Genomic DNA, 19,267 nt, shown 5'->3' on the forward strand with positions numbered 1-19,267 from the left:
CCATTTTTTTAATCAAGTTGTTTTTTTTGATGCTGAGTTGTTTAATATTTTGTATATTTTGGATGTTAACCTCTTATCAGATATATCATTTGCCAAGTCTCCTTCAATTCAGTAAGCTGCCTTTTCATTTTGTTGATAGTTTCCTTCATTGTCCAAAAGCTTTTACTTTGATGTAATACCATACATTTATTTTTGCTTTTGTTTCCTTTGTCTTAGGAGACAGATCCAAAAAAATATTGCTAAGACCAATGTCAAAGAGCATACTGTCTATGTTTTCTTCTTGGAGTTTTATGGTTTCAGGTCTTACATTTAAGTCTTTAATCCATTTTGAGTTTGTTTTTGTGTATGATGTGAGAAAGTAGTTCATTTTGATTCTTTTGCATGTAACTATCCAATTTTCCTAACACCATTTATTGAAGAGGCTGTCTTTTCCCCATTGTATGTTCTTGCCTCCTTTGTCATAGATTAATTGGCCATAAGTGCATGGGTTCATTTCTAGACTCTCTATTTTTCTCCATTGATCTATGTGTCTGTTTTTGTACCAGTACCATACTATTTCAATTGCTGCAGCTTTGTAATATAGTTTGAAATCAGGGCTCATGATACCTCCAGCTTTGCTCTTCTTTCTCAGGATTGTTTTAGCTTTTGGGGCTCTTTTGTGTTTCCATACAAATTTTAGAATTACTTGTTCTAGTTTTGTGAAAAATGCCATTGGTATTTTGATAGGAATTGTGCTAAATCTATAGATTACCTTGGGTAGTATGGTCATTTTAACAATATTAATTATTCTAATCCATGAACACATTATATCTTTCCATTTGTGTGATCTTCAGTTTCTTTCATCAATGTTTTATAGTTTTTCAAATACAAGTCTTTTACCTCCCTAGATTTATTTGTAGGTATTTTATTCTTTTTGATGCAATTGTATATGGGATAATTTTCTTAATTTCTCTTTCTGATAGTTTTTTGTTAGTACATAGAAACACAACAGATTTATAGATATTAATTTTGTATACTGCAACTTTACTGAATTCATTTATTAGTCCTAATGGTTTTTTGGTGGCCTCTCTATGATTTTCTATATATAGCACCATGTCGTGTGCAAACAGTGATAGTTTTATTTCTTCCTTTCCAATTTGGATTATTTTATTTCTTTTTCTTGTCTGATTGTTGTGGCTAGTACTTCCAATACTATGTTAAATAAAAGTGGTGAGAGTGGGCATCTTTGTCTTGTTCCTGATCTTAAAGGAAATGTTTTCAGCTTTTCACTGTTGATTATGATGTTGTTTGTAGTTTTGTCATATACAGCCTTTATTGTGTTGAGGTATGTTTCCTCTATATGTACTTTGTTGAGAATTTCTATCATAATTGGATTTTAAATTTTGTCACAACCTTTTTTTTTGTTTTTGCATCTATTGGAATGATCATATGATTTTGTATTCTTCAGTTTGTTAATGTGGTGTATCACATTCATTGATTTGTAGACATCGAACCATCCTTGCTTCCCTGGAATAAATTTTACTTGCTCATGGTGTAAGATCCTTTTACTGTACTGTTGAATTTGGTTTGCTGATATTTTGTTGAGGATTTTGCATCTATATTCATAAGTGATATCGGCCTATAATTTCCTTTTTTTGGTGGTGTCTTTATCTGGTTTTGGTATCAGGGTGATGCTGGCCTTGTATAATAAGTTTGCAAGCATTCCCTTTTCTTCAGTTTTTTAGAATATTTTGAGAAGGATAGGTGTTAACTCTTCTTCAAACGTTTGGTAGAATTCACCTGTGAAGCCAGCTGGACCTGGACTTTTGTTTGTTGAAAATTTTTTGATTACTGATTCAATTTCATTACTGATATTAAGTCTATTCATATTTTCTATTTCTTCCTTCTTCATTCTTAGGAGACTGCATGTTTCAAGGATTTTATCCATTTCTTCTAGGTCATCCATTTTAATGGCATATAATTGTTCATAGTAATCTCTTATGATCCTTGGTATTTCTGTGATGTAGGTTGTAATTTCTCCTCTTTCCCTTTGGATTTTATTTGTTTGGGTCCTCTCTCTTTTGTTCTTAATGAGTCTGGCTAATAGTTTATTAATTTTGTTTATCTCTTCAAAGAACCAGCTCTTAGTTTCATTGATTCTTTTTACTTTTTTTTTATCTATTTCATTTATTTTTGCTCTGATCTTTATTATTTCTATCCTTCTACTAGCTTTGGGTTTTGATTGTTCTTTTTTCTAGTAGTTCCTTTAGGTATAAGGTTAGGTTGTTTATTTAAGATTTTTCTTGTTTCCTGACGTAGGCTTGTATCACTATAATCTTACCTCTTAGAACTGCTTTTGCTGTGCCCCATAGCTTTTGGATTGTTGTTTCCATTTTCATTTGTCTCCAGGTATGTTTTTATTTCCTCTTTGATTTCTTCAGTGACCCATTGGTTGTTTAAAAGCATAATGTTTAGCCTTCACATGTTCGTGTTTTTTGCATTTTTTTCCCTTGTAGTTGATTTCTAGTCTCATACTATTGTGTTTGGAAAAGATGCTTGGTATGATTTTAATCTTCTGAAATTTATTGTGACTTCCTTTGTGAGCTAGCATGTAATCTATCCTGGGGAATGTTTCAAGTGCTCTCAAAAAAAGAATGTGTATTCTCTTGCTTTTGGATGAAATATTCTGTATATATATATGTTAAGTTAATCTGCTCTAAGTTATCATTTAAGGCCAGTGTTTCCTTATTGATTTTCTCTGTGGATGATCTGTCTATTGATATAAGTGGAGTAATGAAGTCCCTTACTATTACTGTATTGTTGTCTATTTCTCCCTTTATGTTAATATTCGCTTTATGTATTTACATGTTGCTATGTTGGGTGGGTGTGTGTGTGTGTGTGTGTATGTATGTATATATATATATATTTACAGGTGTTATATCTTCTTGTTGGATTGATCCCTTTATCATTAAGTAATATTCTTCTTTTTTTGGTTATAATCTTTATTTTAAAGTTTATTTTCTACCCCAGATTTCTTTTTGTTTCCATTTGTATGGACTACCTTTCCATCCCTTTATTTTCAGACTGCATGTGTCCTTAGTTCTAAAGTGAGTTTCTTGTAGGCAGTATATAGATGGGTCTTGTTTTTTATTAGATGACTCTGTCTTTTGATTGGAGCGTTTAGTACATTTACATTCAAAGTTATTACTGATAAGTATGTACTTATTGCCATTTTGTTAATTGTTGTCTGGGGTTTTTTTGTAGTTTTTTTAGTTTCTTCCTCTTTTGCTCTCTTCCTTTGTGATTTGATGACTATCTTTAGTGTTATGTTTGGATTCCTTTCTCTTTTTGTGTGTGTTTCTCTTATAGGTTTTTGGTTTGTGGTTACCATGAGGATCATATATAACATTTTGTATATGTGTGTGTGTGTGTGTGTGTGTGTATGTGTATGAAGCCCTTTGTGGGCTTCATGGGCCCTTCTTTTGTGGCAGGGCCAACTGCTGTGGGCGCATTGTTAGGCAAGGCTGGCCGCAGGCCCCGTTGGCTGAGAGGCCCTGCCTGGTGTGATGGCTGCCAGCCTACTGGTGGGCAGAGCTGGGTCCCAGAGCAGCTGGCTGTGGAACCCAGAGGATACTGGACTGGTGTTGTCCCTCTGGCAGGCAGGTAAGCCCCTGACACTAATAGGCTAGGGGGAGGACTTCCAAATGGTGTTTGCCAGCACCAGTGTCCTCGTGGTAGAATGAGCTCTGCTTCCCAAAATGACTGCTGCCAGTGCGTTGAACCCCAGGTGGCGTCACGTGTGCCTCGTACCTCTCTGAGAGACTCTCCGAGATCAGCAAGCAGGTCTGACCTAGGCTCCTTTCAAATCAAGGCCTCTGCACAGAGACTTGGAGCATGTGAGATTTTTGTGTGCACCTTTTAAGAACCGAGCCTCTGTTTCCTACAGCCCTCTAGCTCTCCTGTACACAAGCCCTGCTGACCTTCAAAGCCAGATGTTCTGGGTGCTGATCTTCCTGGTGCAGGAACCCTAGACAGGGGAGCCTAATGTGGGGCTTGGACCCCTTACTCCTTGGGGAGAACCTTTGCAGTTGTGGTTATCCTCCTGTTGGTGGGTCATACACCCAGGGGTGTGGACCTTGACTATGTCATGTCTCTGCCCCTCCTACCAATCTTGTTGTACTTCCTTCTTTATATCCTTAGCTGTGGAAACTCTTTTTCACTAGCCTTCAGGTTATTTTTGTAGCTAGTTGCTCTGTAAATAGTTGTAATTTTGGTATGCTCATGGGAAGAGGTGAATTTAGGGTCTTCCTAGTCTGCTGTCTTAGCCATATTCTCCAGCACCGAGTATTTTAGTTCAATCCAATATCTTTTTCTTACACCAGTGTTCCTCAAACTTGAGTGTGCTTCAGAATCACCTGAAGGTCTTGGTAAACAGATTTTAGTCCCCATCCCAAGTTTCTCATTTACAAGGTCTGGTTTGGGGCCAGCACATTTGTATTTCTAAGTTTCCAGCTGATGCTGGTTGTGGGACCACACTTTAAGAACTATTATGTTTTCCCATCATGCTTTTCAGATTTATCTTCCACAAATCCTTTCAGCTTACCTTTAAAATGAAATTAAGAGTATCCATTCTGTCTTCCTCTCAAGGTTGCCATGAGTTTCAAGTAATTGTAAACTGCTAAAATGCTACAAAACAAGTATAAAGCTTGTCTCTTTCACTAGAGTACAAGTTCCATGAAAGGTGGAGCATGTCTTGTTCATTTTGCTATTTCTTGTTCCTGATAAATAGTACTTTATAATTTTTGTTGAATAAATAAATGAATAAACAGTAAAATCCAGTGATTGGTTAAAATTAACTTAAAGAGAGAAAAGATAGAAGTAGAGACAAATCAATAGCTATTTAAATTCAAGAAAATAATTCCTAAGGAGTGTGTATGCTTCTCTGATTTATTTGGTAGCTTAGCTATGCTAGTGTTAAGAATGCAAAAAGAAGCAGTGTATCATTCAGTGATGGTGCTTGTTGTAATACTTTCTCCTCTGGGTAGGAATAGTTTCTGCATAAACATTCAAATGATTGTAATCACTATCCAGAGAGCGAATCCTCTGCCCTGGCAGTTGGAAAATGACTCTCTACGCTGACAGCCCCACAGGATGGAAATGCAATAGCTTTGCTACTACTGTGTAATGTTGTTAAGCTTAATTGACTGCACTCATAAATAGTGGGAGAACATGAGAGTGTGTAATCCATTCTACTCTTAAATTATTATGTGGGGCCAACTTGCAGGCATCTCAGGGACTCTCTATAGTATAAACCATTTGTTGTTTGGATTTTAGATTTTCCTTGTCCATACCAACCCCAACTCAATTTCATTCATTTGCAGTCCACCTCTTCTTAAGCCTTGTGTTGTTATGATTTCACACATGCTTCCCTTTTCTTTAAAAAAAAAAAGTGTTGTCTATATGGGCTGTTACACCTTACTGCCATAATTACCTTCCTACTCCTGTCTTATTTCTGTACCCATGACTCCAAAACGACTTTGTTAAGGGCATCAATGATTTCCACATTGGAAATCCAAAGGACACTTCTGTTTTTTTAATTTATCTTATTGAAGTATAGTTGATTTACAATGTTGTGTTAATTTCTGCTGTACAGCAAAGCGATTCAATGATACATATATATATATATATACATTCTTTTTCATATTCTTTTCCATTATGATTTATCACAGGATATTGACTATAGTTCCCTGTGCTGTACAGTAGGACCTTGCAAATAATACTGCTTAGTCCTCATCTTACTTAACATCTCGCCACATTCGACATAGTCAGCCATGCCTCCTTCTTGAAGACACTCTTCTCTTAGCTTTCATCCAACTACATTCTCTTAGCTTTTTTCCTTCCTCTCTGACCACTACTTCTCAGCCTCCTTCATGAGGCACTCTCTATGGGACATTCCTATATATCAAAGTTCTTCTCTCTCTACAAAAAGTTCTCTCTCTACAAACTTTCCCTAAGTGATATTCCATACCCATGACATAATGTCATCCAAATGCTAATATTTACCATCTCCTGTCACTTATCCATGCCTCTCCTCTGAGAGATAGGTTTATGGATCCAATGCCTTCTGAACAGCTCTACTTGAATTTCTTTCAGGTTCCTCAAACTTAAAATGTCCAAAATTGTACTCTTGAATTCTCACTTCCTCACTTCACCAACACTTGACATTTTCTCACTCCCCTGCTCTATCTAACTCACACATTCGTGCCAACATCTATCTCCAGCCTATCAGTTCATTCCTAGCTACATTATTCACTTTTGGGTCTGATTCATCATCATTTCTGTCTCTGGACCTTTACCAATGGCTAGTTATCAGCCTGAAATACTGTTCTCCCCACTCTTCATCCAGATAATTCCTATTCATCTGCAAATCTTAATTTCAATATTCTTTCTTTGGAGACCTTCCCAGACCCCTCAATCCCACTGGTCAGTACATTTATCCAGTTCTTTGTAGCACTTAACATGATTTGTAATTCTACATTTATATGAATGTTATTATATGTTATCTCCTTTACTTCATTTGCCTCTCCCTCTCTCTCTTTTTCTCTTTTAAATTTGGCTTTATAAACCTAGACAATTTGGAAGAGAGGTATCTCCTGGATTACCAAGACAATTCTGTCTTAAAATATCTAGGACTAACTATATTGATTCACTCATCCATTTATTCATTTAATTAATTCTTGAGCTCCTACTGTGTATTATGTACTTTTATAGCCTGAATCTTGGATCTACCACTCACTTGCTGAGTTATCATGACATATTAATTATTCATTCATCAGTTTCCATACCTCTTAAAATGGGTGAAAATAGTAACTATGTTATAGAGATATTTTGAGAAGTAAGTGAGTTATTACATATAAAAGTGACTAGCACATAATGAATTCCATGTATTAGCTAGCTTTATTTTTAATATCATCATTAATTAATCATTACTTTTCTAGGCATTGAGTTATATAATGTTGAACAAAATAAAGTTTATACCTTTCACATAGTTTATATTTTAGTGTAGGGCAAACTGTGACCCTTTGACCATTTTTGTAAATAAAGTTTTATTGGGATACAGCTGGCTCATTTCTTTATATTTTGTCTAAAGCTGCTTCGTGCTGCAACAGTGACTTGGAATTGTTGCTACAGAGATTGCATGCCCCACAAAGCAGAAAATGTGTACCATTTTTCTCTTTACAGGAAAAGTTTGCTGACCTCTGTTCTAATGCAGATAAGCACACTTTCTTTAGTAGATAGCCTATATAGTGAAAAATCCACTAGAGTCAGGAAGACCTGGATTAATATTCTAATTTTTACCTTCTACCACTGTCTTATTGCATGGTTTTAGCATGCTACTTATCTCCCTAAGCATCAGTTTCCTTGGTTGCAAAAAAGAGCTCAGTGTCTATTCTGATGTGTTAGATAATAAAATGTATACACAGTACCTGGAAATCTTGGTACTCAAGAAAAATTTTCCTCTTTCCTTTTGGAGAATAAAGCATTTGTTTAATATTGATATCATAAGTATTAACATTTATTACAACTTTACAACTACATGAAAACATTTTAGATCAGAAGTTGAAAAAATCATGGTCTATAATAAAGTAAGTTTCAGTAGAAGAAAAATAGATTTTAATTGCAGTAAATGTAAAGGAAAGATGTGTTAAATTCTGCTTTCCATTCTAGTGCTATTAAGATGTTATCATCTTAGTCTTGGTTTAAATTTGTCATAATTAAGTTATAGGTTTAAATCCTTTATATGCTAATGATTATTCACTTCTAATTAGGTTTCCAAGGTGCTTCTAGTGCAAAAACCAACTGAAATTATTGTGTAAACTAAATTAACTAGAAAGGAGAACAATCTGGCTCTCTATGAGGGAAATAATTTGTTTTTTTTCCGAAGGTGCCTCCTTAATAATAGCTTAAAACAATAAATCTATGAAGATTTGATTTTTTCACAGTAGTTAACCCATCAATAACATTGCTTACAAAATTCCAATTTAAAAAAATGACCTTTGATAGATGCCATATAAAATTAAATTTTAATGAGGGATAATAAATGGTGATACTTTTCACAGGAGGAAACACAGTGCTTGCCTGGAGCCCTTACTGCATGTCATCCACATCAGCCCTCTATTACTGTGGCTTCCCTTTCATTATTTTCAAGGAACGATAATGGGACAGGCACACTTTGAAGAACCAAAACCAGCTTTAGTATTATGCTTACCAAAGGTGATCTTCATCACTGGCTAATTAGACAGATGGCCCTCCCTTGCTTTAGTGATGGTTCTTTTGTAGAAAGCTGCTCTATTCCTCCACAATGATAGTTTAAGGTATTTAAGCATTCCTTTGATTATGTGGCCTGATTGAAAAATAAATCTTCATGATTGGGCTCAAAAAAAAGTGTTTCACTAGATGGGAATTTTACTGTTCTGTAGCAAAGACAGAAAAGTCTTTACAAGGGTCAGCTTTCAGGTGGAAAACACATTTGGCAACCACTCAAACTGAGTCTAGGATGAGCAAAGCAGAAGGACGATGGGGGTGAGAGAGTGTCATGGACATGTGTACACTACCAAATGTAAAATAGATAGCTAGTGGGAAGCAGCCGCATGGCACGGGGGGATCAGCTCGGTGCTTTGTGACCACCTAGAGGGGTGGGATGGGGAGGGTGGGAGGGAGGGAGATGCAAGAGGGAAGAGAAATGGGAACATATGTATATGTATAACTGATTCACTTTGTTATAAAGCAGAAACTAACACACTATTGTAAAGCAATTATACTTCAATAAAGATGTTTAAAAAAATTTTAAAAAGCACATTATATGCTGATACCTGCAAATGGCTGTTTGGCTTCCTTAATAAAATAAGAATGCTCACCAATGCTTCTTAGGCCAATATAAGCAGTCTGTTATTAACCCTCTGGGCCACCCAAGTTCATTGTCCCATTTACTAAACGAGAACAATTTATCATAAATGCGCAATAATCATGGCAAACATACTTACTAATTTATTGTTCCTAGTTTAAATTTCAAAAAAATGTGATGCTTTCTGCTTTTATATGATGCCACTCTCTCTACCCTTTTTGCCCTGAGGATCCTATTAGCAGAGAGCTGAGCAATTCGGTTTCATCGGAAATAAATTATGCCTCCATTCTTAAAATATAAGTACTGAAGGACTGTAAAGATTAGAAATTCGTGTGAAGCCCCCATCACTGGAAGTTTTTTTTTTTCCTTGATGTATAGCGCTTCTGGTGTTAATGTAAAACAACACATCTTTCTAAAAGTTCAGAGCAAACTCACCTTAAAAGAACCCTGACCAGGATTACCGGGGATGTACAAAATGAAACATATTACCATGGAGGGCGGGGATGTTTGGTTCCTCAGAAGCTGTTTTCTAGACAGGCTGCTTGTGTATTACAGAGTGGGGAGGGGACTCAGCTAGTCACCCTCTGTTTCAAAATGATTAGAAAACTGCAGTTCCCAAGAAACATGAGGTGAATTCTCACTTTTCTCACCAAGGGTCTGGGGATGAAATGACACCTTTAATTACGTAGGACTGTTGGTACCACTCTGGTAACAAGCTGCCATAAATGAAACCCCTAATTGCCTCAGAATCAAGTATTTCATGTAAATGCATTTTAATCTTAGGTACAGTTGTTGGTCCAGCTTTCGTTATTTTCCCATCAGCATATGATAGAAGGAAGTGGTTGTGCAAACTTCTTATTTTACTGCTATTTTATTGTCAGTTTTGCCCAATGGCTAAGGAGCTAACGTGTGTTTTCTAGCCGTAACTTGTTATTTTTCTAGCCGCAGGGCCCCATGGCAGTGCTCAACTTTGACTTCCATAAAATTGCAGTTAGAAAAAGAGGTGACTCTCATGTTTTAACAAATCTTGATCTTTACTTATTTCTCATAATTATATCAAATTGCACTAGGTATCAAACCATTTTTGTCTGATTATTATTATTTTTTTTTTTTTTTTGAAATTCACGTTCTTTTATTTATTTATTTATGACTGTGTTGGGTCTTCGTTTCTGTGCGAGGGCTTTCTCCAGTTGCGGCGAGTGGGGGCCACTCTTCATCGCGGTGCGCGGGCCTCTCACTGTCGCGGCCTCTCTTGTTGCGGAGCACAGGCTCCAGACGCGCAGGCTCAGCAATTGTGGCTCACGGGCCCAGCTGCTCCGCGGCATGTGGGATCCTCCCAGACCGGGGCACGAACCCGTGTCCCCTGCATTGGCAGGCAGATTCTCAACCACTGCGCCACCAGGGAAGCCCCTGATTATTATTTTTAAAAAGTATTTCAGATGACTAGAATTCATTTATCAGCTACACGTGCTTGCATTCTTAAAATTAACTCTGTATGATCTGAATATTTACTCAGCTATTTCTCCTTTGCCCTCTCCTCTTCTGTTCATTTTGAAAGATAAAAAATATATGCTCATGTTGTGAAATTCCCAGTATTCCACTTTTCTTAGAACGTATTGAATTTGGCTGCCTGATTGTTTCTTCTAAATTAATGTAGACACATTTGGAGATGCAACAATTAAAGAAATAAGCAGTAATTAAAGAAATATGAGTAAATGGGAGAGAGGAGTTGACCTAAGTAAATAAGAGAAAAGGGAAAATTTGTTCATGTATTCTCTTTCCAATGTAGTCAAAGATTTTTTTTTTAATTCCAAAATGAAATATAGATCAAAAGCTGTATTTAACTAGAACTCTAAAGACAAATGGATTCTGAAAAAAAAGGGAGCAGTCTAGGTTTGTTGAACAGATATGTACTGACCTATTTGGTCTATAACAGGTAAAGTGGATGGTAGTAATAGCAAACATTAAAACAATTTCCAGAGGAAACTTCTGGAAGTGATGGATATACTTATGGCATAGGTTGTGATGATGGTTTCATGAGCGCATACTTATTTCTAAATTCATCAAGTTGCATACATACGTTAAATATGTACAGCTTTTTGTGTGTCAATCAGACCTCAATAAAATGGTTTTAAAAGAACCAATTTCAGCAACTTGTCAGAGATTAAAAAAAAAAAAAGAGCTGCCAATCAGCAGTTAATTTTTGAAGAATTATATTCTGGATTAAATTACATCACTGGTAGGTACACTAACAGTAAGTGCTTCTTGCTTTTTCTTTCTTTAGAAATGAAGAGTGAATGAAGGCAGGAATTACTGGAAGGGAGGTCAGGGTAAGTCATATCATATTTATTTCTTACTTTTGAAGTGTGCAGAATACATGTTATAAAACTTATTCAGGAACTCTCCATGGCTCACGTCTCAGATGAATTAGACAAATTGAGTCTTTCAGGGGGAAATAAAATGCTTGGTATAGCTGTGCTACACAGAAATATACCACTTGTCCCTGACATTTTAAGACCCATGTTTTCTGCATGCAAACCACCTTACTGTTCCATATTGTTAGGTGGATCACTGCCAAAGTGGCAAAAGAAACTCTGGATGAATTCCTATTTTAGAATTGTGAGTCTAGTTATTCTGTGTATTTTTTTTTTCCGTTTAATTTGGTATGGCAAAGGTAGTGCTTAAATTCTCAGGACAGTATCTAACTAGGCATCTCAATGTGACTCATATTCAAGTTCAGATGCAAATGGTCACAGACTAGAGTTGATTACAATGTAATTGTGTTTTTGTATTTTAGCATCATTTAGTTTTTGCTTTTCTTTGAAATTTAAATGCATTTGCCTTTATGAAATGATAAAACATTTCCTTCATTATAACCAATCGTGTAAAATCAAAAGCCATAGTATTCTTACAGATGACTTCTGCGGTATAGTTTACCTCAGTGTGTGTAATAGGTAGACATTCAGAATTATCTGCAAATAGAGAGAATTTAGGCCAAAGTTTTTAATCACAAATTTCCTGAAATCACTCTGAATGTAAACGAATAAGAAAGTCAGAACAAATATTGTTTTATATATAGTAAATAATAAAACCAAGAGCTCCTTTAAAAGGAAAAAGAGAGGAGGAATCAAGGAAGGAAAAGAAGGAAAGGGAGAAGAAGAGAGAAGGGAAGGAAAGGAAGAAAAGTATGGTTGTAGCTTAGACTTATTTTTCCTGTTTGTGTATTCAGAAGTCTTAATTCTAGTAGACTCAGAAATAGTACTTACTTGTTTTGGTTCTCAATGCCTTATTGAATCTTGCCAGTTTAATACTCAGCAGAATACTGGAGGTTTGGGAGGAAATAGGGTTGCACAAAAAAAGAGTGGAATTATGAGCCTTCCTTCATCTTCAAACAATTCATTTCCATATAGTCTTTTGCATATTGGGATGTTCCCTAAAAATTTGTTACGAGAAAGAGAGAACTTATATGGAAATATGTTAATATCACTTAAATCTAGCTGGTGGGTACATGGGTATCTGTAACATTGATTATTATTCTTCCCTCTATTTTTGAAATATGCCTTAAACATTAATGATTCAAAACAATTTTTTGGAAATATCTCCACATGTCTAAAAAATGGTTTTGAACTTCATTCTGTGGCATGTCACCAACAAACTAATTGAGAATGAGTGAAATTAACAACACTTTGTCTAGTGGATTACTTTCATTATAGTGAGAATTTTTAATGGATGGGAAAGGGGGAGTGTTATAGTCACCCTTTGTGACTATAACATGTAGAGAACTCCATCAGGCCTGAACATTCCAAGTTTATACTATATTCTTCTTCCAAAAATAAATATTTTAGATGGGTGAGTAAACAATCAGAAAAGGACTATATTTCCAAAGCTCCTTGATAGCAAGTGTGACCACATGACTGAGTCTAGAACAGTAGTACATATTTAGAATTTCAGGTGACCTTATAGGAACCTTCCTCAAGAGACAGCTGCTTCATGTCTTTGTCCTTTGGGGAGAAGAAAGTTCTTTTGACAATTCAGAGAATACCTCACTGTCTCTGACGTTGTCAAGTTACTTCATGCTGCTTCCTGAAATGTGGATGTGGTATCTGGAATTCAATCTTGGACTATTAAATGTGAGTCATATGTTAAGGAGTGGGGAATTGAATATTTTGGATTTGTGTTTTTTATAAGCTGAAAAAGAACAAACATATACCATTTTAATTAATTTTATAGGAATGGAATTTCAGCTGTGTATGTCAGGGCTTGGAAATAGGTAGCCCCCATATCACAGACATTTTTTAATGGAGATATTTTCGCTAAATATTTAAATTGGACCTTCTCATGGAAAAATAATAGTTACTCAAAGCGACACTGAGTGCACATCCTCATATGGCCCAAATATCGTGAAACTAAGGAGCAACATACCCATTTGGAAATGGCAGGAGACTCCGGGTTCCCTCTGTCCCCAATCCCTCTGAATGTCTCCTGCTTCCATCATTCCACTCACGGACTTTACCTGAATCCTTGCAGTAAGGAACTGTGCAGAGTCCAGACATCACCTGGACTTCTTTCAGATGCAAGCTGTTACTTGCATTCCAAGAAAAATTGGTATGATCCCCACTGCAGTTCCACGTTCTGTGAAATACCAAAGTTCTCAAGGAGATTTCTGCAAATCCCTAACGGGATCAAGGTTTTTATGTTGTATCTTCATGCAGTCTCTGTTCCTTACCATGTCCATGCAGACATGAAACTCATCTTTTTTTATGAATATCCACAAGTCAGCTCATTCATACAAGCACAGTCATCTCTACAGCAGAGTTTCTAATAATAGAGCAGTATCATGTTCGGCCCTACCTAACAAAAACATATTTTTTATATTAGACTTTAAAGTTCTCCAGAAGCTTTCTTGTTGCCCTAAGTGGGGGTCATCTCTCTTGGTGCCCTTGCCTGTAGGGTTTTGAATTCTCTCCTGCCTTCTCTCTCTGGTCCTCCCTTCTCTCCCTTTTGTTCTCTCATCTGCCTCTGCTATTTCAGAGAACAAACACACACTTCTCTTTGGGCCCATTTATAGTAGTTCTTTCCTCCTCTTGTTGTATTTGTTATCATCTTGGGTGTTTGTTTTCCTCCAGCAAAATGAGCTCATTCAATGATGAATGCTGCAAGCAGCTTTTAAGATGATATATGTACTTTTTTCTCCTTACCTCATCAAATACAGAGTCATAGCTTACCTTCCCTATGCCACCAGTTATATGTATTGATTATGTATGTCAGTAGCCACTGTCACATGTTGTGAGATTTGAAGAAAAGTTTTGAATCCCTGCTAAAGGGACCCACAGAGGGAAAAACAATTTCTGTGCTAAGAAAATCAGACAGGGTGTGACCACATGCAGAGACCCACATGTTGTCTATCTCTTCACCCTGTGATGTTTGTTGAGAGGAAAATCATGAGATATCTGAAGAAAACATAGTTCCTAAAGAAACGTTATGTAAGAGAGAGAGTTTAAAACCTGAGGATTTACAAAAATGAATGCTAGACCTAAATATCTCACCTTGTGACATTTTGAAGATAGAATTTTCTATTCTATTTTTGCAGCAATGATTGGGATTTCTTAATCTTGTATCTCTAAAAATGTTCATTTTTACCAGCAATGGAGGCAGCCTCTGTATATGATGATATCCATGTGTTGGCTATTGCAAAGGATTGTTTAATTCTTTCAACACGCAACCTTAGGGAACAGAAAGGAGATTTTCATTTTAAGTTACGTTGTCAAAGTCAGTAGGTGCAGTGTCTTTAGGGCAGTGAATCCTGTAAATTCAAATGTATAATTAGGTGAAAAGCTGACATTGAGATTGTCCTTTCCCTGATCAAAAATGAAGGAAGCCTAGGAATTTCGTATTGGTGAATTTCGGCATGATCCTTTGTATGATTTAGCTAAAAACAAGTGGACTGTGTCTTTTTGAAACCTAGCATGATGTGAGGAATGCCAATTTAAGCCCATTGCATTCTCCATGGTGTTCTTCTAGGAACCAAGATAATGAAATATGTTCCATTTGACTATCCCTGCACAGTGCAACAGTCTAGCCAGATTGTAAATTAAGTAGTATATTATAAATCATGTAGCATGGGATGTCAAAATAAGGCATGGCCACCACATGTAGTTATCCTGGAGTAAACACTAAGAGGATGTGCAATCTCAATTCAGAAACTTTAGAGGCTGGAGATGAGAGGAAGAGTTTTTGAAGGATATTTTTACAGTTGAAATTAATGTGGTAAGCCCTAAAGTCCACATCCTATTGTCTAAAGACATGTAGTTAATATTTTACTGGAATATACATTTCCTGGTGGTTTAATCCAACTTGTAAATTTAATACCAGTTTTATAAAGTATCTAGTTAGTATAAATAATAGTTCATTTTTATGTGCCTCCCAGCTTATCAACTGAAGATAAGGGCACATTCTTTAAACCTACATATCTCATAGAAAATTTGAGGGGGCAACAAAACCTTAGGATGTTAAGGTATAGCTCATGTTGATATTTTCTTTTTTTTCCTCTCTCCTACATTTCTTCATACTTCCCTTCCTACTTCCTTTCAAAATCCATGATTAATGCTCATTCTGTTTAAAAACAAAACAAAACAAAATTTGCTGATATGTCCTCATATTTTTCTCTTCTTTCATCCTAAGATATTTTTTCATCTCCTCTAGACATTTTTACTTTGCCAAAATGGCTTTTTGTTAGGAAGTAGGCATAAGTAGTGTGCTGTAGTTTTACACTTAGCTGGAATGAATACATTGTTGATTTCTGGTAAAATTGGAATTGCTTCCAAATATAAAAATGGATGGTATTGCTTCTAGCATGAAACACCTTGCAATAACTTTTTCGCCCTATTCTTACATTCTTGTAACAGAATATATGTAAACTAGTGTCTGAGAGGCTCCTTAATATTATAATTGATGTGAAGGTTTAATTGGTTCACTTGGATTCATTTTCCCTTCTTTTTAATTTCTATTATCATAGGGATAATTCTCACATGCTTGATTTAAAAATATATAATTGATTTGGTCCAAAATTCTAAAACTTCTGTGCCCAAAAGCAACTATTTGATTTGATCCCTTTACATTTTCTTTAAATTATTCTAGAAGTCATTCAATACACATCCCCCCACCAATTGTTGACTTTCACATTATCTTGAATTTGTTTTGTATACATTGAATAAATGTTGATGAGTGACAGATTCTAATTTCTAGTCAAGCTTTTTTCAAGTTTTACCTCTAGAATCTAATACATTAAAAGGAAATAAGTATTTAATTTCCAAATAATACTTAACTTTGCTAAATGTATTTCTTAGCACTAGATTTTTCTTTCCTCCAAAACTTTTTGGATACACTGGAAATTATTTTCAAAACTTCACTCTAACTGACACCTGCTTTTGAGAAATTTGGAAAAGAGGAAGACAAAGAATTTGTTGAAATTCTATCTTGCCATTATTGTGTTAATACACTATCAAAAGGCATATATAATTCATATGCTGGAGCCCTGCTATTCCACTATGCTCAGGATTCCCACTACAAGACTGAAACATATTTATAGCAAGTTCCTTCCAGTATCTTGAGTAATAGACCCTATTGACACAGTCCAATAGAGACTTTCCTTCTCTTGAATTCTCTATTTAAAAACTTTTGTAATGCTGGAGCTCCAGTGCAGTTTGAACACATTTTTCCTATCAGTAAAATGTCTGCTTTCTTCCAGACAGCTACTAGACATTGTTAAGTCAAGCCAGTGCAATAGTTATAGAAACACATTTTGACATACTCTCTACAGTTAGAACTCATTAATTAGCAGAAATTTTAATCAAATTATGATTATAAATGAAGTTTAACTTCTTACTAATGTCTTTAAATCACACCATAGATTTTAACTTGTGGACTCTCTAATATAGAAAACAGTTTAGCATTTTGACGTATAAAACAATAGGTACCCTGCATTTCTTCCTAAATCAAGGGCTCAAAAATTACCCTCAAATTCAACACCCCTATGAGTTAGAGTTATTTAGAACTCTAAGGGCCTTCAAAATGTGCAGGTGTTAATGTGGTCCATAGAAAAGTAAGGTTTGCGTCCTTTTTCAGGAAAGTGTTATATTATAAAATAGGTTTATGAAACATCCCTTCTAAGGAGTTAAGGATTTCACTAATAACAATGAACATATCCTGAAGAAGATTACAGAGAACCTTCAGTGCAATTATAAATCACAATAATAGTTGCATTAAAAAATTAAGAGAACATTGTCTGGAAATGGTACACTCTACAGGAATGCCTTCCCTGCTCAATTTCCGAGAACAGAATCTCCATTATTTACAGTAGAGTTACAGGACCTTAAAGACTCAACAAATATGATGCCGCCTTATGCTTTTGTTGAGTATGAATGACAAGGTTATCTATGCCTTGATTTTGAAAATAATTTGCAATGTTGTTGGCTTCAGGCCAAAATAAGGTAAGATACCTGTTTTGCAGTAGTTTTATCAATTTAGCTAAGACTTGTTGGTTGTTCGAGGGAAGTCAGCATTGAAAGATAAAACAAAATAATAGCAACAACAACAAAATAAACTAATAATTTGATGACTATTAAAAAATCTAAAGGAATATTGGGGAAAAGAGCATTGAAGTTGGTTGGATTGCCAGATATTTTTTTAACATAAATTCAGATCTTGATCTCACGTTATATTAATGAAGGAGCAATGAAGAGAAAGACAGTAACATATATGGCTACTAAATCTAGGATGTTTGTATTTTTCTCCTTTTTTGCCATTCAAGGAAACTGAAACATAGAAGACAGTTTTAAGCCTAAATAGAACTAAGCAAAATGTTGGAAGGCGTAGCTTAGTGCAATAATACTTTATTTCTTCAGCTGTAGAATGGTCTTTGGCACAGTTGTCTGCTGTAGTTTGTTGCCTTTTCACATGGATACTTTGTAGTTTTGAACTAAGATTTCAAATGCATAGAAAAGGAGCAATATATCTACCACCAAATTGTGAGTACCTGACAATCAAAAACATCTCTGGATAGTTGAAATCAACAAACCATTTTATTTTTGAATTCATGAAAATATGTCCACCTTTCAGAGCTCTAAAATGATGGCAGTAATAGATGGAATATCACTTTTCTCATTAGTTGATGCCAGATTCACAGCAAATGACAAATTATCATCAATTTAAAAATATCAGAGTACAAAGAGTCAAATTCAGACAATTTTAAACCATTTAATTAGTGAGGCTTACTATAAAATTAACTTTGTTTTATTAAACCTGGCTTAAATCTGTTTATAAAACAAAGACTGTTTAAATTTCTTTTACTTTCATCTTTTTCTATAAACACTGAACTGGGATATATTTTAATGCATTAGTGAAGTGGTGTCCTGATTGAAAGTTCTCATTTTTTCTTTAAAAAATAATCATCTGTGGATGAAATGCACTGAGGTTTATGATCATAATGGGTAACACTTCAGCAAAGGAACCAATTCCAGAAGAAAATGTAGGGGTGAGGAAGAATGATCTTAGTAAAATAGAAACCAAGTTGCTCTCTTCAAGAACATTATTTATTGTGATTGAAATAAGAAAGGAGAGTATTAATCAACATTTCATGCAATTTCATTAATTTTGTCAGTCAACAAAATATATGTTTAGTAACAATTACATGCCTAGAAACTGTGCACAGATTTAGGTGAGTAATGTCCTTGTCCTCACGGGTGAGGAGAAAGCGAAATATCCGTTGTTCCAAATAGGAAGCAATTCTGAATGAGTCCATGTCTCCCTACTCTTTACGATCTCATTTGGGCAAGAAGGGAAACTGTAAGTATTGATGGGTTAGAATAAGAATGTCTGCAGGGAGGCAAGTGGTATAGAGAATGATGCTCATAAATTAATCAGGAGTCAAGATGAGTAGGGAACTATAATGCGGCCTTGAAGAACATGGTGTGGAATGTCTGTAGGAGGGAAAAAGAAATATTTAGAGAAAAGCAGTAGCATAGCTAGCTTGTTATCCAACTATCTAGCAAAATATCAATCCCTATTTCCCATTTTGGGATTGGTCTAATTTGACATAAAATTGAATTTAAGATTCCATATGTATCTCAGTATTTTGCTTATTTATTATGTGTAAGCAGACAGGCCACATCAATCTTTAAAACCATACTTTATTGATTCTGATAGATTTTAAATTCTAAAGGACATTTTTGGTGATGAGGAAACGATTTCAATCTGCTGTCCAAAGTCAAGATACAAAATTTCGAATTAGATGTGGCGAGCCTAACATAGGGGACATGTACTACCCCCTTGAACTTGAATGTATATTCAGAGTCATCTGTGCAGACAATTGGAACAATATTCATT

General features: G+C 35.4%; 1 long non-coding RNA gene across 1 annotated transcript in view; it reads left to right on the plus strand.

Annotated features, from left to right (window-relative positions):
* Positions 1 to 19,267, plus strand: part of LOC130706480 (uncharacterized) — a 412,451-nt gene that overhangs the window by 230,829 nt on the left and 162,355 nt on the right. The window contains exon 3 of the long non-coding RNA XR_009006708.1: positions 11,169 to 11,214. This is a non-coding gene — a long non-coding RNA (uncharacterized LOC130706480). The remainder of the gene's footprint in view (positions 1 to 11,168; positions 11,215 to 19,267) is intronic.

The sequence above is a fragment of the Balaenoptera acutorostrata genome, chromosome 2 (assembly GCF_949987535.1).
Source record: "Balaenoptera acutorostrata chromosome 2, mBalAcu1.1, whole genome shotgun sequence".
Taxonomy (NCBI): Eukaryota; Metazoa; Chordata; class Mammalia; order Artiodactyla; family Balaenopteridae; genus Balaenoptera; species Balaenoptera acutorostrata.